We start from the raw sequence: 21,666 nt of genomic DNA on the forward strand, positions 1-21,666 counted from the left end.
CTGAAGGGTTGAGAGACGCTCTCTCTCCAGCCCCTGCGGGGCTCTATGGTCACCGTGTGCAGCAGCCCTTAGCCCAGGGCTTCTGGCTGCTGCTGCTGCAGCTGGGGATTCATGCTGCATGCACAGGGTCTGCAACCAGTTGTTGGCTCTGTGGATCTTGTGTTGTTTAGTGCACGTGTGTCTGGGAGGGGCCCTTTAAGGGAGCGGCTTGCTGTTGAGTCCGCCCTGTGACCCTGTCTGCAGCTGTGCCTGGCACCCTTATTTCGATGTGTGCTACTGTGGCATGTAGACGTTCCCTCGCACCGCCTATTTCGATGTGGTGCTGCGCAACGTTGATGTTGAACATCGACGTTGCCAGCCCTGGAGGACGTGTAGACGTTATTCATCGAAATAGCCTATTTCAATGTAGCGTTCACGTGTAGACGTAGCCTATAAGTGGTAAGTGTGGTCTGTTTCACTGTTTTGATATTATTCATTGCACTGAATCGCCTTTTACAAGGGTGTCCACTGCAAGGATGATTTTTTTAAATTTTCCAAGAATATTTTGTTCCTTCAGAAGCCTTGAATTCCATAATCCCAAGTGTGTTTCCTTTTGAGTGATTTTCAATTGATCAGCTAATGCTCTCATTTTCTTTTCTCCCAAGTGGGGATTTTCTGGATTCAAAACTGACAAATTATTAATTAAGTTCTTATAATCACAATTTCTTCCTTTGCATGTGCTTTGACTGTCTTTCTGTGAGTCAGATGTGAATGTCTGCATATTGTCAATGACTGCTTGAATGAACGGGAACAAGTTGACTCTGGGACTTTTTCCAGCAACATTTATTTGCTGTTTTTTTCATTGTTCAGCCTTCTGGGCTGGTTCAGAGTGAACTCCTAGGTCTGTGCTTAGACTCTCAGTTCTCTTGAGGTATATTTTCATTTGGTTATCTGTTTTCTGAATAGTCACTTCAAGCTCTTGTATCATCTCAGACAAGTTTTTCAGTTCTGTCAGCATTAAAGAAAGGTTTCTGAAGAAATTTACAGAACACAGCTTTGAGTGCAGTCCTTGAAATTTAAGATGTTCACTTCCTATCCTTGACCAGTCTTGTAAGGTCTCTCTGAAGTATTTTGCCGAAGCATGGGGTGTTAGTCAAACTGCAATGAATGATTTCCATATTGATGGCACCTACTTTCAACTGAATACTTCATCAAATTTTTTCTTTTTCTTTCTTTTTTCTTTTTTTTGAAGTACTATTTGTAATTCTCTGGCAGGAGCACACAACTCATGAGTATTTTGGTGTTTGTGTTTACAAAGAATATAGTGCATCCTATAAAGCTGTAAAGTCATTTGTATCTCCAGTGACTTTGAAAGCTTCATCAACAACACATTTTAGTCTATGATTGAGGCAATGACATAATATCACATTAGAAAAGTCCAATTGTAGTAGTCTGCCAATACCAGCTTTAACTCCTAACATCACATTTATGCATCACTAAAAAAGGTGATCAACACTTCAAATAATATTTCTTTAGTGAACCCACAAAGTAACATGCGTTTTAAAGTTTCTTCTTTAATGGCTTCTGCTGTTGCATTTTGCAGCTCAATCAAATCCAGAGGAAATATAAGGGGCCTCATAATTCCATTCGTACTGGTTTTCAAAAAATGATGAGTTTCCAGCAAGAGGTGTTGATTCATTGACAAGTACAGTATTTTGTTACTTATTGTTAATGATTTTGTTGACAATTTTCTTTTTCATTTCAGTGGCTATATATATGATTAATTATATCTACACAAACTGTTGTACTATGCAACAAAAGCCCCATTTCAATTCTTTTGATTTGCTGTAAGTCAGTGAGGCTCTCACGGTCACTGAGTGTTTGATTTGTTTTGGCAGCATAGTAGGCTCTATGGAATACACAAACAGTAGCTTCAAATGCTACTTTTTCACTTTTAGCAGTCATCTTAAGAACAGTTTCTTTTGTAGCCATGGCTTGAGTTTTTTCATCCTCCATGTGTGTTGCAGATCTCTTATGTTCATTTATATTTATTTTTATTTTTATTTTTTTGAAGGGAGGACTGCTCTGTTTCTTGAGTCTTTCTGTCTGAGGATATTTCACAAGAGGCCCAGTTTAGAGATCTGTAGAATGCAGCTTTCATCGGAAATGTCATGACATACTGTGCACCCAATTTTACTACTTAAAGCAAAAAGCCAGTATATTTTCTTTCTGAACTCTTCAAATTGCATTTTGACCACAGAACAGGGTCTGGATGGCATCTTATTGTGGAAGCTCTTTTGAAAAGAGACAGCACAAAACTTGCTTCCCCCAAGGATTATTTTTAATGCATTACAGAGACTGAAAGAACATTTTCACCACATAAACATCAGAGCAGATAAATCTATCTCAGTATTACTTATCAAGCTTTCATTTGTATGATTACCAGAATTAGAGTTGCACTCCTCAGGAGTGATTAAGTTAATGTGAGTTAGAGCCAGTCAGTCTGTGATGCAAGCTTTTTAAAAGAAAGAAATATTCACTTAAATGTTTGGAAGTTATTTGAATTGCACACCTTCTACTGCGTGTCGTTTGCTAACTTGTCACCTACAGCACATTTATGCCAAAGCTCTGATATCAAGGGCACATGCCACAGTGGTACAGGCTGTATGGTACATCTCAAAAGCTGATAGGCTTATTCTCTGGGGCAGGTATCTGTCTTGCCAAAGTAAACTGCATGCCCTGCTGTCTTACTAGAGAAAGAAATGCTAAGTGACAACCATGCAAAAATGGAGGGGGTAAGCAGGGTTTGAGAGGGTCATATGGAAGAAACAGAAAAATAAAATATGATCGCTCTTGAGACTCTTCTCCATAGCTACGTCGACACGTGAATTCTACATCGAAATAGCTTATTTCGATGTAGCGACATCGAAATAAGCTATTTCGATGAATAACGTCTACACGTCCTCCAGGGCTGGTGCCGTCGACATTCAACGTCGACGTTGGGCAGCAGTACATCGAAGTAGGTGCTGCAGGGGAGCGTCTACACACCAAAGAGGCCCACATCGAAATAAGGGTGCCAGGAACAGCTGCAGACAGGGTCACAGGGCAGACTCAACAGCAAGCCGCTCCCTTAAAGGGCCCCTCCCAGACACACTTGCACTAAACAGCACAAGATCCACAGAGCCGACAACTGGTTGCAGACCCTGTGCATGCAGCATGGAGCCCCAGCTGCAGCAGCAGCAGCCAGAAGCCCTGGGCTAAGGGCTGCTGCACACGCTGACCATAGAGCCCCGCAGGGGCTGGAGAGAGCGTCTCTCAACCCCTCAGCTGATGGCTGCCATGGTGGACCCCGCTATTTCGATGTTGTGGGACGCGGATCGGCTACATGTGCCCTACTTCGACGTTGAACGTCGAAGTAGGGCGCTATTCTCATCTCCTCATGAGGATAGCAACTTCGACGTCTCACTGCCTTATGTCGATTTCAACTTCGAAATAGTGCTCACCACGTGTAGATGTGGCGGGCGCCATTTCAAAGTTGGCGCGGCTACTTTGAAGTCGCCGGCACGTGTAGACGCGGCTCATGTCTCATTAGGACACAGAACTAAATTGGTGTGTAGTCCTTCTTTGCCAGTGGAAAATATAGTGTCTGAAAAAACAGGCTGACTGTATGGAAAGAAACGTGTTCTACTTAATTGCTTTTCTTCGCTCTGGAAAGCTACAGGCTGAGATTGTCACCAAAACAGTAGGCTTATCCCTTCCTGAGGAGGTCACTAGAAAGTCTGCTGCCTACACCTCACACTAGCACGGACAGTGTTAGCAGGAGACCTGGGACTCATTTACCTCACTTGGTGGAACCTGGGGGTGTATTAGGTCAATTTGTTAGCAAACCCAGCTGGAGGGTGGTGCCCAGGAGCAACAGACCCTTTTAAATTATACAGGCATGGGCAGCAGGTGTAGCCTCTCCTTTAACCTACTGTAACAGAATTACCTAACCCCATGGCTGTGTCTAGACTATAAGCTGCTGCTGGCAGCTTGATGAAAATGAGGGCTCATGAAATTGCAAATGCCTGCTCATTTGCATGTTCACATTGTCAATTTGCATATTTGTGTAAGATAGTCCTGCTGGCAGATGCTGCTGCTGGCAGGAAACAAGCAGTGTAGGTGTGGTTCTGCTGGCAAAACCCCCTTTTATTGGCAGCCCCTTATGCCTGAGTTTTTCAAGGCATAAGAAGCTGCTGACAAAAAGGGCTTTTGCTGGCAGAACCACATCTACATTGCCAGTTTCCTGCTGGCAGGCCATTTCCAATTTTTGTGAGCCCTCATTTCCTTCAAGCTGCCAGCAGCAGCTTATAGTCTAGGCATGGCCATGGGGTTAGGTAATTCTGTTACAGTAGGTTACGACTGGTTAATAAAATTACACTAAAATAATTGGTCAAGGTATAGCTATGCAGGACTCAAATTTCACTACATAAATTAGGGTCTGAGAAGGAAAACAGCACGAAGGAAGGGAAGGGAAAAAGGCAAACAAACAGTAGGAAGAAGAAGGAAAAGACCTGGGAGAAGAACTCACCTCCAAGACACAGCCTAAGACCAGAGCGGCCAAAATTCCTCTGCATGACCATGAGGTGCAGCATCCAGAGAGACTGATTTTGTCTGGCCAGCAGGTGAAGTGTGCCTGCCTTTATCAGGATGGGGCAGGATGACACTGTGTACTTAGCATGTATTCTGCTTGCTTGGTAATTATTAAACAGAAATTAAGTATATTACGGTGTAAAGCTTTTTCGGTGGCAAAAGATCCTTCAGACCTGCAGGGAGTTACAACCTGAGCCCTAGGAATTGGGTAAAGGTGTGTGTGTGTGTTCCTCAGGGGTTGAAGGGATAAAGAAATGTGTGCAGGTAACATTTAATTTAGAGTTGGATTATAGACTAATGGTTCCTAGCTCAACCTCGCCACCATAACCACAAAACCTCAAAAGATTGAAGTCATCAGCCAGCCGTTACAGTTTACAGTCATGACTTTATTTTGGCCCCACTGCCCACCTACATCTACCATGCATAATGGATATGCCTCTTCCCGCCATCTCGACACAAAATAGTTACTCTTGGGTAGGAAGAGGAGAGACACAATACATCACTTACCCCACTTTCAGAATGGTAACCTGTAATTTTTTAAAAAAACACTGAACTGTGCCTGTACAGTTCCATAGGCTGGTATAAATGGAAGTGGGATTTTACCCAATGTGACTTGCATTTACAGGGATGGTAGGAAGGAGACCTCTGCTTGGGCCCTTGAATACCCATATTACTATTGTATCTGGCTCTTGTTCATTAAACGTAGATGAGGCACCTTATGCTGTCATTCTACGGCAGGTGGGAGGGGAAGGATAGCTCAGTGGTTTGATACCCCTGGGCTGCTGAACCCAGGTTGCGAGCTCAGTCCTTGAGGAGGCCATTTAGGGACCTGGAGCAAATAGATTTAACAAACAAATTCATCAGGGCTGGTGATAAGTACTGCTGTGAGTGTAGGGGACTGGACCTGATGACCTCTGAAGGTCCCTTCCAGTTCATAGAATCATAGAACAATAGAGCTGGAAGAGACCTAAAAAAGCCATCGAGTCCAGCCCCCTGCTCTAAGCAGGACCAAACCCATCAGATCAGACCCACCAGGGCTTTAACGAGGTGAGACTTAAACACCTCCAGGGATGGAGACTCCACTACTTCCCTGGGTAGACCATTCCAATGCTTTACTACCCTCCTAGTGAAAAAGTTTTTCCTAGTGTTCAACCTGGACCTTTCCAACCGCAACTTGAGACAATTGTTTCGTGTTCTGCCATCTGTGACCACTGTGAACAGCCCCTGTCCAGCCTCTTTGCAGCCTCCCTTCAGTAAGTTGAAGACTGTTATCAAGTCCCCCCTCAGTCTTCTCTTCTGCAGACTAAACAGTCCCAGTTCCCTCAACCTTTCTTCATAAGTCATATGCTCCAGCCCCCTAATTATTTTGGTTGCCCTCTGCTGGACCCTCTCCAGTGTATCCACATCCTTCCTATAATTGGGGGCCCAGAACTGGACACAGTACTCCAGATGCGGCCTCACCAAAGCCAAGTAAAGAGGAATAATCACTTTTCTGGATCTACTGGCAACGCTCCTCTTAATGCAACCTAATATGCCATTAGCTTTCTTGGCTACAACGGCACACTGTTGACTCATGTCCAGCTTCTTGTCCACTACAACACCCAGGTCCTTTTCTGCAAAACTACTACTGAGCCAGTCAGACCCCAGCCTGTAACAATGCTTGAGATTCTTCCAGCCCAAGTGCAGGACTCTGCACTTGTCCTTATTGAACCTCATCAGATTTCTTGCAGCCCAGTCTTCCAATTTGTCTAAGTTCTATGAGATAGGTATATCTCCATACATTATTCTCTTTAGTATTGGATGCGATGTGATCTTGGGGCCCGAATCAAGCCCTTGAAGTCAATTGGACTCTTCCTCATGACTTTAATGGACTTTTCATGGTAGGGACAGCGTCTTTTTAAAAAATTTTGATCTAAGTTGTTGGGAAAGATATTGTCTTATATGAACCCTGCTGACGCATGAGCCATATCTTCTGATGCATTTTGTGAAGGACCATGCAGTGCACATGCATTATTCATAATCAGGAGCTCCCTTTTAAGAGAAAATTTCCTAAATCTTTGCTGATAGAGGCTGGAGTTCAAAAGGATCTTCAGACCCACTAGGTAAGACTTACCAATTGGACAGTAGAAGGTGGCTGCCATGAAATAAAATGTTTTTGATGAGGCTTTAGTTCTTGTTTGAAAGACACAATCCAAAAATAAATTGTATACTATTTTGCTGAAACTACTCTATGCTGATATATGTGACTGTCTATAGTTGTTTAGCTTGAGGAAGCTTTCAGCATATTTTTTCAGTTTCTCATACAGGCTTTGTGATAGAAGTTTGCTCCAAGGTGCAAATTAACTTTGCAGACATCAAAAAAGAAGCAGTAGGAGTTCTAACTCCCACAGCACATTCTTTAAAAATGGAAGAAAACAAGTTTAGTAGTTAGCCACATTTGCTATCATAACTGGGACAAAGGGCCACTAAGGGTAAATGCTTGACAGTCCCATTAATCTCTGTGAGAAAGCAGGCTTATGCAACTAGACAAGGCCCATTCTAAGTGCTTGGCTGTGCGTTATTTTCAAAGGGTGATTTGTTGGTTACTACTAGTCACCAAACTATCTTGTCCTTTTTAAATATTGAATCCAGAGCTATTCAACCTCAATGAAACCTGACAGGAAGCAATCAAACCATATTCTATTCTCTAAAGTGTCCTTCATTACACAATGCAATTTGTTTGACAGCTTCTCTTCCTGCTTTCATAACTGTTCCTATCCTTTGAACACCGATGGAAACAAAACAAATCTCTGAATTTCTTCTGGCCATAGCTGTTCCACTGGCTAATGAGCTTTGACCCTCGCATTTTTGTGTGTGCACACATATTAACAGCATAAATTGCTTTTATTTTCTGTCCTGTACAGAACCAGGCACAGCTTTTGGAAGAATACATTTGTATGGATTTTCATAGTGCCTTGATGGGAATATTCAATTCTGAAGTCCTGGCGCCCATATATGCAAGAGGAGCACCATTTGGTAAGAAATTCTAGGTAAAATATTGATTTAAGGAGAAGGAAAGGTTAAGAGATTTCCTTAAGCCCTACCATCACAACTCTGCAGCAGCGGGACAACATATCAAGACTACCTGGATGAAGTTAATGGGCACTGAGGACTCTAGGCCATGATTCAAGATGCCCCAGTAAGTACCCAACTTGAGACTCCTTGAATGGGGTCTCATTTTCAGAAAATGCAGAGCATCTTGTCACTTCTCTAGCTGCGACCACTGGAAGCTGTTTGCAGGGGTGATTGGCCCGTACAGCACTTCCATCTGGGGCTGCAATCTCAAGCTGCCCATAGGGAGGTGAGGAGCAAAGGAAGGAGAGTGGGTCCATTCCTGGGCTGTCTTCTGGAATTGCAGCCTCATAAACTGTGTGACGATGGCCCCCCTTCTGCCAAAAATAAGACACTAATGATTAGGGCCTTACTGAATTCATAACTGTGAAACACACCATGGGCTGGGAAATCTGCTCTTTGTACACTTCTACCTTATACTATACAGCTTCCATGAGCTTAGGAAACAATAGTTCCTGAACCAAAAAGGGGAGACTGGGGAGTCACAGTATTGCCACCTTTACTTCTTTGTTGCTTTCAGAGCCAGGTGGCCAGAGAGCAATGGCTGCTGGTCAGGCACCCAGCTATGAAGCCATGCTGCCGCTAGCAACCGTGCAGAAATAAGGCTGGTATGGTATTGTTGCCCTTACTTTTGCACCTTCAGAGCTGGGCCTCTGGCCAGCAATTGCCAGTCTGGCTATCCAGTTCTGAAGGCAGCAGCACAGAAATAAGCATGGCTATATTATCTCATCCTTGCTTCTGTACAGCTGCTGGCAGTACCTGTTCCCTCACACCCAGACTCTCAGTCAGTGCAAAAGTGAAGGTGGTAGTACTGCAACCCTCCTATAGTCACCAAACAACTTGTCCATGACCCTCTTTCAAGTGAGAATCCCCAGGAGTTATACCACTGTTAAATTTCAGATTTAAGCATGTGAAATCATGACATTTACAATTTTAAAAATCTTATGGTATGGAAATTGACCAAAGTGCACTGTGAATTTCGTGGCATTACTGGAAGATTTTGATTCAATTATAGTAGCCAATGACATTATCCAATACAATGCTTTTAAATTAAAACCTTCACTTTATAATTATTTAAACCAGCAACCAAAGGTTGTGGCCAACCCTAACCAACAGGAAGTGCAAATTTGCCTTGAAAGGACATGGATACAGTCCTTCAATTGGGAATAGACAAGCAAGCCGTAAATCTTCGAAACCAGAAATATTTTTTATTTAGAAATGAGTGGCTATTGTGGAAGAACAGAGTTGGTTAGAATGAAGGTTATGATTAAAAAGGAATAAAATGGTATGCCGAATAAAACCAATGTAATAATAATTACAACTGAAAGAATGGAGTAGCCTGGCAAGTGAAAGCACTGCAAAAACAATTGAAAAGTGGAGTGGCACATCAATTATAAACAATGTAATAATAGGAGTGTGGTACATAAAAACAATGCAATACCAATATACTTATTACTTTACCAGAGGGGTAGCTGTGTTAGTCTTATCTGCAGAAACAATGAGAAGTCCTGTGGCACCTTGTAGACTAACAGATTTGTTGGAGCATAAGCTTTCGTGGGCAAAGGTGCATCTGATGAAGTGGGTCTTTGTCCACAAAAGCTTATGCTCCAATAAATCTGTTAGTTTATAAGGTGCCACAGGATTTCTTATTGTTTTTGTGTATTACTTTATAACATTTAACATTAAACCTCCAATACTAAATCCTTGATGCTAAATGTCCAGTAAGGGCTGATCCGTTAGTTGTTTAAATGGGTAAGAGAAGATCTCGTTCAAACCATAGACATCCAGTTATATTGACAAGCAAAACCCATACACTCTTTAACAATAAATAGACAGTTATACAGTCTTCCAATTAATTCCCTCTGATTTGTCTATTGGTCCTTTCACTCAGAGTCTGTTTCTGGTGTCTTCATCCTGCTGATGAAGCAGAAGCACTGCTGAAGGAAGACATTGCTGTGGTGACCACTGCAGAATTCTACAGTTGCTGCTGTTGCTTTTGCTGCCGCTACAGCTTCTTTGTGGACAGCCTTTTTTTTTTTTTTTAATTTTTAATTTTTGTGCAGGGTTCCGCTGCTGCTGCTGCTGCTTCTCAGACGGCTTCTTAAGAACATAAGAACGGCCATACTGGGTCAGACCAAAGGTCCATCCAGCCCAGCATCCCATCTGCCGACGGTGGCCAATGCCAGGTGCCAGGTGTCTGTGTAGACATCTTCTTCCATACAATTGTCTTGCAGTTTCTTCTCTCCTTCAAGGGCCCCATCCCATTACAGGCTGGCTGTCACCCTTACATACGGTTTGGTCAGCTAATCAACATAATTCATTCACTGGTTCAGCCAAGCAGCTTTTTAGCAATCAGCATATGCCAATTTAGGTTGTGTGTCTTGACTTGCACCATTCAGACTCAGCCAATCAGCTTCCAGGAGTTATCATTTAAGATTACATATATTAATTCAGTACCAACATGTGACAAGAAGTCCCATGTATCTGTATGGAATTTTGCTGAGTCATTCCCTGCCAAAAATGGAATTTACCATTGTGTCACAGGAAGTAAAATTATGCCATAAGTAACTGGTCACTATATGCTTTAGAAATGGAATCTTCCACTACATCATTTACCATTTTGGTCAGCCACATTGGATTTTCTGAATTTAATTTCTATCGAATTAAGATTTATTCCTAGAACTATTTACTAGTCTAAGTATTCCAACGGGTCCTGACATGACCACCACCATTTTTCTGTCCAATTAAGTGAGTTATAATTTCTTCCAATTTTAAACCCCTTCTGGGTCTTTTTTCAGCAAACTGTTAATTAAGGAACTATAATGCATTTCAAACAGCTACAGAAAAAACTTTCACTGCAGTAGGGCTCTGATAACAAGCAGCATGCCTTTGCTAGTGTCTGAATCCTATTAACACTGATGTTAATGGGATGAGATCTGGATGGCTAGTGGCAATGTATTGCCAATAACCAAAGTTACTAATATCAGCATTGCTATTAAGCAGAATCTACTATATTGCATGTGTACATTGTTTTATAAGTTAAGCTTTAATCTTTTATTACTATAAAGAAACAGTCATGAGAAGTGTATACAGAATTCCTGGTCCTCCTCTGTTACCAGAGAGGACCAGATTGTGTTGCAGTGGAGAGCTTGATAAACATAAGAACTTCCATTTCTCTGGTGTCTCTTAAAGCATGGCTCTTTTGTGTTTAGGTGCTCATACTACTGATTTGGTAAAGAGTATCAGAGGGGTAGCCAAGTCAGTCTGTATCTTCAAAAACAAGAAGTAGTCCTGTGGCACCTTAGACACTAACAGAAAGCATAAGCTTTCATGGGCAAAAATATCTGATGAAGCGGATCTTTGCCCACAAAAGCTTATGCTCCAAAATATCTGTTAGTAATAATAATATACTGTATGGAGATACACATCTCACAGAACAGGAAGAGACCTCAGGAGGTCATCAGATCCAGTCCCTGACCTCTTGGCAGGACCAAGCACCATCCCTTTTTTTTTTTTTAAATCTATTTGCCCCAGATTTTTAAATGGCCCCCTCAAGGACTGAGCTCACAACTGTGGGTTTAGCAGGCCAATGCTCAGGTGCCACAGGACTTCTTGGCTGTTTCTACACAGGCCACTTCCTTCGGAAGTGGTATGCTAATACACGGAGCGAAAAAAGCTAATGAGGCACGGATGCAAATCCCCTCATTAGGATAAGATCATGTGATTTGGAGTCTGGAAGACATTTTTCCAGACTCCAAAATGCCATGTAAGAGCACGGCCCCTGGGGGGGCTTCTGGAACGAAGTCCTTCTTCCAGAGGCCCCTTCTTCCCAAAAATTTTCAGGAAGAAGGGGCCTCCAGAAGAAGGACTTCCTTCCGGAAGCCCCCTGGGGGCAGTGCCTCTACACAGCATTTTGGAGCCCAGAAGAACGTCTTCCAGACTCCAAATCACGTGACCTTATGTTAATGAGGTGCAGGGAATTTGCATCCATGCCTCATTAGCATATTTCACTCCATGTATTAGCATGCCACTTCTGAAGGAAGTGGCCTGTGTAGAAACAGCCCTTGTGATTTCATAAAGTATCATTTTAGAATTTATATCAATAGACAAACATCTGTAACCCCTTTCATGTGAAGGTGTTATACCTATTCTGAAGAACAAGGAGCCCTCAAATACATATAAGCTACGTCTACACGTGAATGCTACATTGAAATAGCTTATTTCTGTAGCGATGTAGCAAAATCGAAATAAGCTATTTCGATGAATAACGTCTACACGTCCTCCAGGGCTGGTGCCGTCGACGTTCAACATCGACATTGGGCAGCACTACATCGAAGTAGGCGCTGCAGGGGAGTGTCTACACACCAAAGTGGCCCACGTCAAAATAAGGGTGCCAGGAACAGCTGCAGACAGGGTCACAGGGCAGACTCAACAGCAAGCCGCTCCCTTAAAGGGCCCCTCCCAGACACACTTGCACTAAACAGCACAAGATCCACAGAGCCGACAACTGGTTGCAGACCCTGTGCATGCAGCATGGAGCCCCAGCAGCAGCAGCAGCAGCCAGAAGCCCTGGGCTAAGGGCTGCTGCACATGGTGACCATAGAGCCCCGCAGGGGCTGGAGAGAGCGTCTCTCAACCCCTCAGCTGATGGCCACCATGGCGGACCCCGCTATTTCGATGTTGTGGGACGCGGATCAGCTACACGTGCCCTACTTCGACGTTCAACGTCAAAGTAGGGCACTATTCCCATCTCCTCATGAGGATAGCGACTTCGACGTCTCGCCGCCTTATGTCGATTTCAACTTCAAAATAGCGCTCGCCACGTGTGGATGTGGCAGGCGCTATTTCGAAGTTGGCGCAGCTACTTCGAAGTAGCCGGCACGTGTAGACACGGCTATAGGATGGAAGAGGTATCATGTATATGTGGCCCGACTTTAAAGTTATCTTTACGTTCAGATTCCATTGGTTTCAGTAAGAACTGGGATATCTCAGCACCACTGAAAATCAATCTATCAGAATGTAAATTGTGACTGTCACTGTGTTGGCTGATTACCTATAAAACCATATTAGAGAATAAAATAATATTTAAAAATGAGTCATTGCTATTCATGGGAACATTTCCTGTATTGTGAACGGGTATGTTAGGAGACAGCAATGTTCCTAATATGCTAGTATATAAAAGGTGTATTTGAAATATGACTTATGGGATACAGAATATAGTAATATAATAGCATCATAGTACACTACTGTATAGCACAGTGACTATCCATTGGCCATGTACAGAGGCATGAAAGGTTTCAGAAGGTGTAGCAATGGATTATATACTTGGAGGTAGTAGAACTTGGTGAACGGTGCTTTTGGTCTCTTTCTGGGTTATTAGTTTGAATGTTCTCTATGTGCAGGCTGTATAGCTAGGCTATGACCCTTTGTGTAAGATGCTTAAATAGGCCTGTTTGTTGGTGACTTATTCAGGGCCCTTGGAGATTTCATTGGCCCTGCTGTCCTGCTGTTTCAAGTCTGAGTGATTAGTCACTCCCCAGTGATGAGAGATGGAACTGAGATAAGTAGAATAATATCTATCTATTTAATGGTATAAAGAAAATCACTCTCTAGGTGATCTTGAGAGCCTTGATCAGAGGCAGCTAACTGGATAGTTTTGGAGGGAGTGTGAAAAGCTTTCCTTCCAGTTTCAGCTCCATGTACAATTTCAAAATGGCCCATGATGGACTAGTGGTGATGACCTTCAAGAGATGTGCACCTTCTCTTTCCTGCAGGAAGCCAGAAGCCTGTAAGCATGCCAACCTCAAATGCCTTCTTTAGGGGGAGGGGTAGCTCAGTGGTTTGAGCATTGGCTTGCTAAACCTGCAGTTAGGAGCTCAATCCTTGAAGAAACCATTTAGGGTTTGGGGCAAATAGACATCAGGGATGGTGATTGGCCCTGCTAAGAGGGCAGGGGACTGGACAAGATGACCTCCTGAGGTTCCTTCCAGTTCAAGGAGGTGTCATCTCTAGTTACATTACTATTATGATTCTTCATTTCCTAATATGCTTACAAGACTTTCTAAAACCAGCAGAGTTAAGAACAGTTAGATTTTTTGCTTGTGTCCCTTTTCTCCCCTTACCAAATTTCTATACTTCCTGGTTTCTGATTTATATTCATTACTATGCATTTGCTTTCCATCCATGTGTTATCTATTTATATAGCTATTTGTCATCATTTCTTCTCTAAATCAGGCTCATTTGTTAACTAATATGGCCTTCTTCCTCAGTTGTGAGATTGTGGCTTTGGGAGGGTATGTTCTTAAACAATTCCCTGTTATTCTTTTTTTCTGAAAAAAAATTCTTCTTCCTTGGTGATTTGGCTTATAGTCTGTTAGGACATTTATCCATAAACCATCAGCATAATTTTACGTCAAAAATGGTATTACCTCAGAAACAGATAATACCATTTTTGATATCGAGCACCACTATGCCTTCCCTTTTGCTGGCTTGATCTTTTCTAAATAGATTATAAGCATTGATTTTAACATTCTAATAATGTGAAACACCACATCAGGTTTTAGTAATACCAACTAGATTGATTGTATGTGCATAAGCGAACAATTCCATCTCCTCATTTGTTTTTCAGGCTGCTTGCATCAATAGATAGCAATTAAAAATTTCTTATCCTTTTCATGTCCTTTGGTTCTCTGATTCTATTTATTCTCCACATCTCAATTGCGTACTAAATGACTGTTCATATTTACCCTCTTTTTATCCTCCCATTTAATGCCCTTCTGCTTAATCTAGTCAATCTGCCCCTGAGGAAGTTGGTTTCCCTTATATTTAGGTGGAGGCCATTCAAGCTATACAGCCCCACAAAAGGCAGACCAATATTCCTCAGCATCAAAACTCTATACCACTTATTTACCCAGCCACCACATACTTCCAGAATCTTTTGTCTTTTTTTCACATGAATTATGTGAGAAATAGCCTGTGATGCACTGTCATTCGTGCTAATAAGAACTATCATCAGTGTATCTGTGCCTGTTGACTTTGAAAGCCGACCCAATCTTAGCGTGATGTCTTGTGCCTTTGGTCTGGGAAGACAGCATGCTGTGCTTTTGTCTAACTGTTCCTTACAGAATACACTTTCAGTTCTTCTGAATACTGAATCCACAAGGAGCACCTGTCTTCCATAGATGACCACAGATCTGTTTGTGGGCAAGCAAGCTTGATTTTCCTACAGTTTGTGCAGAGCTGGCATCCCTCAGTGTATTTTGAATATCTCTGTGCCCTTGAACCAGGTGGATCTTAAGAGGTGTGGTCTACACTGGAGACCTAGTATCAATTGGCAATCTCACTGTGTGGAATTCCTCCTGTTTCTCTTCTATCGGGGGAGCATAGCATACTCATTGCATGTAGAATCACAGAATCACAGGGCTGGAAGGGACCTCAGGAGGTCATCTAGTCCAGCCCCCTGCTTCAAGCAGGATCAACCCCTACTAAGTCATCCCAGCCAGGACCTTGTCCAGCTGGGACTTAAAAAACTCAAGGGATGGAGAATCCACCACCTCTCTAGGCAACACATTCCAATGCTTCACCACCCACCTGGTGAAGTAGTTTTTCCTAATATCTAACCTACACCTTTCCCTCTTCAACTTCTGACCATTACTCCTTGTTCTGCCATCTGACACCACTGAGAACAGTTTCTCACCCTCCTTGTTAGAGCTCCCCTTCAGGAAGTTGAAGCCTGCTATTAAATCACCTCTAAGCCTTCTCTTCTGTAAACTAAACAAGCCCAAATCCCTCAGCCTATCCTCATGGGTCTTGTGCTCCAGACCCTTAATCATTTTTGTTACCCTTCGCTGAACCTGTTCCAGCAAATCCACATCCTTTTTATACTGGGGGGCCCAAAACTGGACACAATATTCCAGATGTGGCCTCACCAGTGCCAAATAAAGAGGAATAACCACTTCCCTAGATCTGCTCGAAATGCTCCTCCTAATGCACCCCAGTATGCCATTAGCTTTCTTGGCTACAAGGGCACACTGTTTACTCATATCCAGCCTTTCATCCACCGTAACCCCTAGGTCCCTTTCCATCGTACTGCTGCTGAGCTGGTCGGTCGCCAGGCTGTAACAATGTTTGGGTTTCTTCTGACCCAGGTGCAGGACTCTACACTTCTCCTTATTGAACCGCATCAGATTTCTTTTGGCCCAGTCCTCCAATTTATCCATGTCACTCTGGATTCTCTCTCTACCCTCCAACGTATCTACTTCTCCCCCTAGTTTTGTGTCATCCGCAAACTTGCTGAGGGTGCATCCAGGTCATTATTAAAGATGTTGAATACCAACTTGACCTTTTGCCCCAGGTAGTAACAAACAGGTAGGCTTCCTTCCTTACTTCTCTGACTTTCTGGTGCCCAGCTCCTTTCTTCCTTGAACCTGGAGTACAGATATTTCCCAATCCTTACTGTCTCCTCAGCTTATCTGACTCTCAATAGTATTTCTGTTCTTACAATCCAAGACTTCTTCCACTACAGACCAACAGGCTATGGCTCAACAGTCTGTGTTTTGAGATGATCTTCCCAGGCAATCTGAAGCCCTAGTGACTGAGTTACAGTCCACCACACGTGCTCTCCAGGTTCTAGTGTTCAGGAGAGAAGGGAAGAAGAGGATAGGAGAATGGGGGCCCTCTCTCTCCATTGGGTCTCTGTCCAGAGGTCAAGAGGGAAGGAGAATCTCAGTCACCTCTATCTTATACATAGACTAGCCTTCCCTGGGTAACTTGCTGTCTGCCCTGTTCTCCTTTCAGATAGGGATGTGGTTGTGACAGTCATCTATTCTCGCAGGAAAGTACTGCTCCCACAATTTCAATAGTTCTGTTAGTAGGGTCCTCCTAATTCACTTTGCACTGTCCATTTGCTCACCCCTGTCAAGGGGAAGCAGGTGAGGGAAAAGGAGGGGTAATTGAAAGAGATTTTTAATGGCCCATGGCCGGGCAAATAGTTGCTGGTACCAGTGAAAATTCAGTTTCAATTTGCTCAAAGCACAGCAATTTATTTGTGAGAGTTAATCACACAAGCCACAAAAGGCCTTATAAGATATGTCTTCCTAATAAGCATACATTCCATAAGGGTATGTCTTCCCTGTTGGGAAGATTAATACTGCCACAGTCAAACTTCCAGAGTTTGATTTAGCATGTCTGGTAGGGATGTGCTAAATCAAACTCACAGGGATCCCCCTGTCAGTGCTGGTACTGCTGCTCCTTGCAAGGAGTAAGGGAAGTCAATGGGAGCATTTGCTCCCATTGAACTCCCACAGTGGAGATGGAGCAGAAATAAGGTACATTATCTCCATCTATGTAATTAATATAGCTGGAGTTGCATATCTTAATTAGAATGTCCCCTTTAGTGTAGACCTGGCCTCAGTATGTTGACCCTACGCTGGCAAACAAAGCAGGTATAGTTATCAGTCCTAGATGGAGGCTTCTCTTCTCTACTATTTGTTCTGTCAAATATCCACCATAAAACAGTTTTGGCTACTGTGAGATCCTCTGTGGTTCAGAAGTCCTTCAAAAATACCTTGCAGCATGGATTTGGCTACCCTGTGACCCCCATCTTAAAGTGTCACAGACCTCGTCAGATATTAATTGGAGAACTAATAGTGCATGTATCATATCCTTAGTACTTATACCTTTATGTTCTCCAAGGAGTCACATGCCTGTGAAATATGCCTCACTGACATTTCATTACTTGTTTTGCTATTCATATTTTGGGAGGAGGCTACAAAAAGAGACAGGCCAAAGCCCATTTGACATTTATGCTTTTATCAGTCATTCACTTAATTGCTCAAAGGCTGTGGCCACATTAGCCCCCCATTTTCGGAAGGGCTATGGTAATGTGGCACTTCAGAATATGCTAATGAGGCACGGCCATGAATACGCAGTGCCTTATTAGCATAATGGTGGCCACACTTCGAAACTGCTGGTTTCGAAATGCACTTGGCCCTTGTAGCCAGGGGCCTTTCAAAATGACCCAGTTTTCACATAAGCAAAAATCTATGTCCTCTCACCCAGTTCTGCATCCATAAAATGAAATGCTTTGCTTTTCTAATACTACCCCACCTTCCTGGCCATCTGACCAATCCTTTTAGACTCTTTTTGTCCATATTCTCTGCTCCTTCTTATTGATGAGCCACATCAATTTATTTTCTTCTGTGTAATTCTCCCTGCACTGCTCAAACAGATGCTCAGCATTTCTTGAACTTTGCCTGTGTCACTTTGTGCTTGTTTAGTAAAGGTAAATGACCATTTACTTCACATATTCCATCATAGCTATTAAGTTAGACTCTTCATCTTTTTTTCAACCTCTTGTGTCTGTAGTTCTTGCCATTACTTCTTAAGTTCTCTCTTAACCAAACTTTCAAAGTCTTAGGCTATGTCTACACTTATGAAAAACTTCGAAATGGCCATGCTAATGGCCAAATAGAAGAATACTAATGAGGCGCTGAAATGAATATTCAGTACGTCATTAGCATGCCACTGGCCACGGCACTTCAAAAGTACTGCAATTCTCTTGCCTGTGGCTTGTCTACATGGGGGTCCTTTTTGAAAGGACCCTGCCAACACTGAAATCCCCTTATTCTTATCAGCTGGTAAATTCTTATTGTGCTAGTCTGGATCTGAAGAAGTGGGTGTGTCCTATGAAAGCTAATAAATCATTTTGTTGGTCTTTAAAGTGCTACAGGACTGCTTTTCTTTCAAAATCTTGTTTACTTTTGGTTGCTTTATCTGCCATTTTATTTCCTGGTGTCCTGATGTGTCAGAATCCACATTATTATTGTAGGTATATTTGTGCTATCACTGCAGTGAAAATATTTCATTCAGTCAGTCTTTCCTACTTCCTGATACTCCCTTCTAACTACCATTGTACCTGGTAAAGAGTCAAATAGGATACCAGTCATAGCTGTAACAGCAACGAAGGGTCCTGTGGCACCTTATAGACTAACAGAAAAGTTTTGAGCATGAGCTTTCGTGAGCACAGACTCACTTCATCAGATGCTGGTCTTGGAAATCTGCAGGGCCAGGTATAAATAAGCCAGAGCAAGGGTGGGGATAACAAGGTTAGCTCAGTCAGGAAGGGTGAGGCTTACTACCAGCAGTTGATCTGGAGGTGTGAACACCAAGGGAGGGGAAGCTGCTTCTGTATTTAGCCAGCCATGCGCAGTCTTTGTTTAAGCCTGAGCTGAGGGCGTCAAATTTGCAGATGAATTGTAGCTCAGAAATTTCTCTTTGGAGTCTGGTCCTGAAATTTCTTTGCTGTAGGATAGCTACTTTTAAGTCTGCTACTGTGTGGCCTGGGAGATTGAAGTGTTCTCCTACGGGTTTTTGTATATTGCCATTTCTGATATCTGATTGTGTGCGCTTATTCTTTTATGTAGAGACTGTCCTTTGTTGCTGTTACAGATCCAGACTAACACGGCTACCCCTCCGATACCAGTCATAGCTGGGCATCCATCCTTTATCCAAGTGCATGCCAACAGTATGTGCATCAATTTGGCCATCCTGGTGGTCACAAACTTGGGTAGTGTCATAGACCTCTTTATTCCAAATTCAGGGACATAGAAGGTCATTCCTGCTTTGCCTGTGATGGCATCTCTAGAGCTGTCAATATATCGTGGCAATACCTATCCTCTTTGTCATATATAATCTCATACATCATAGTCACCATATTTGACAATCCTGGTCTTTCCTTTGTTTTTTTTTGTGTAATTCCAAACCCACAACTGGACAGACAACTGTCCAGCTACAGTCTGAGTTCCATTGTCACACTCTGATGTGTAATCTAGACCAATGGCGGGTTGTCACGATTTACCTTATAACCTTGGGTGCCTCACAATACTGTACTACTGTAATACTGTGGCTTCCCACCCAGGCCACTCACAATCAGACAAACAGTATGTGTGTCACATTCTGAGTGTTTGTGTATTGCTGTGACTTTGTATAGATTGCAGGCTTCCCAGTCTCCAGTATCCCAACAGAAATCTGCCGTGTCTGGAGCTTTCTGTGAACACCCTGGTCTTCCTCATTCCATGAGGAAGAAGGGATGTGTCAGCAGAGGAGGTTTTCCCAACATTTGGCCTTGTGTGGACAGGCCAAATGTCAGGAAAGCCTCTCTCAACAGAACTGTCAGCAGGAGATACGCAAACGTGTTGCGCAATTTGCATATCTTTTGCCGACAATTCTCGGCAATCTAGACATAGCCTAAAACACTGGTCCAGTAGTTTTGAATCCAGCAGCTTATCAGTAACTCACCAGTCAAACTCTAGCTTCCACCAGCTATGTTTGCTACTTGCAGGGTTGGATCACAGAGATTCCCTTGAGACTGTCACATGGTGTACTGATCATAACACTGAGCCTTCCTTCCTGCCTTTCAGGTGCCCTACCACCCTGTCCTGCTGGGCTTGAAGTTCTGGTCTTCACTAACAAAGACACAGAGTTAGGGGTAACAGCTCCACATCGGAGTAACACAAATGCTGATTACAGCTGAGCTCTGGGTGGGTTCAGTGGAATTATCAGCACAGAGGGTGACAGTCTCAAAAGGAGATCTCTGTGATCCACCCCCTCCCACAGGGTAACCCAAACACATTCCCAGAAATGTATGTCTTGCACTGGCCAGCCCTCTCTGGGAGAGTTCAGATATTAATGTTCATTACTGTCAATATTCAGCAGTTTTCTACTCTACTGGAGTTGTCAAACAATTTAAACACAGGACTGGATCAGTTTAGATTAAAAATAAGACAAATGTATTAAAAAAAGAAGATAGGATATCAACTGAATCCTGTATCAAGTACTGTATCACGTACAGGAGAGGAATTTAGAAATGGTTACAAGCTAATAAAAGTGAGAGCACACATTTAAAAGTCTGTAATGTAATCAAGTTTTGGGTCAAAGCTTTGTTTACGGTGGCCTTTATTGCTGACAATCATCCATCAAAATGGTAAAGGACCCTGTCCTTGACCAGGATCTCTCCCAGTGGCACCAGGTTGTTGGTGCCTCTGATTTCTTATGTGAAAGAGAGAAAACTTGAGCTTCTTGGCCTCTTTTTTTCTATAGTCAGTGAACCTTTGCTCCGAAGGGTAATCTTCAGCAGAATCCACTTCAAAGTTTATTCAAACAGTAAAGGAGGTGGTACGGAGTCTGGTGGCAAAAGGAGCTCCATTTTCTGGCTTCCCACCTGTGTTTGCTTAAATACACATTTGCTTTGTACCCTGGCACTTGCTCTACTGCTGTTTCAAGGACCCTCTTTACTACATAAATATGTAAATTTAGCTCAGCACAAATTCCTTTGTTTAGGATACACGTTTACCAAAAATTGCCTAGGCAAGGCCGTGTGATTTTGAACATTTAGTAGTAACATTAGACAGGTCAGTTTTATAATTTTGCATATAGTGTTGCTACATGTTCTTCATTATGATATTATTGAGTAGCTGGCTATTAATTTTCAAATGATACCTCACAAGTCATATTTTTTTCAAAGATTATTACAAAAGCAGTGTGTAAATACAGGGTGCTTTGCCCTACCAATGGCTAAAGATTACTTTCCTCCATATCTTCCTTTTCACCCAAGTGTTTTACTCCTGTTTTGGCCCTATTAATCTGTGGGAATTTGTGGTGCCCAGTTACTTCTTGTCTACTTAATTCACAAAAAGTTCTCATATATTTATTTACAACTCCTATCTTCACTATTCCATTAATCTTAGCCCACAAGATTAAATTTCATTCTTAAATATATAGGCATTTCTATGGGTTGCTACCTCGAACACATACAATACTTGCAGAGCTTGGGCTTTAATTTGCTCTAATTTTGTTTGTTGAATTAGAGGCAGAATTAAAGGCTTGGCATCTGTCATCCGTGCCTGTTCTTATTAATGCCCTATGCAACATCAACTACATGTTCTT

The 21,666-nt window shown here is 42.7% G+C and overlaps 1 pseudogene; it reads right to left on the minus strand.

The window, feature by feature from the left end:
- Positions 1–395: 395 nt before the first annotated feature.
- On the minus strand, positions 396–7,982 carry LOC142018846 (E3 SUMO-protein ligase KIAA1586-like; annotated as a pseudogene).
- Between the last annotated feature and the right edge of the window lie 13,684 nt (positions 7,983–21,666).

The sequence above is a fragment of the Carettochelys insculpta genome, chromosome 1, assembly GCF_033958435.1.
Source record: "Carettochelys insculpta isolate YL-2023 chromosome 1, ASM3395843v1, whole genome shotgun sequence".
In the NCBI taxonomy this organism is placed as follows: Eukaryota; Metazoa; Chordata; order Testudines; family Carettochelyidae; genus Carettochelys; species Carettochelys insculpta.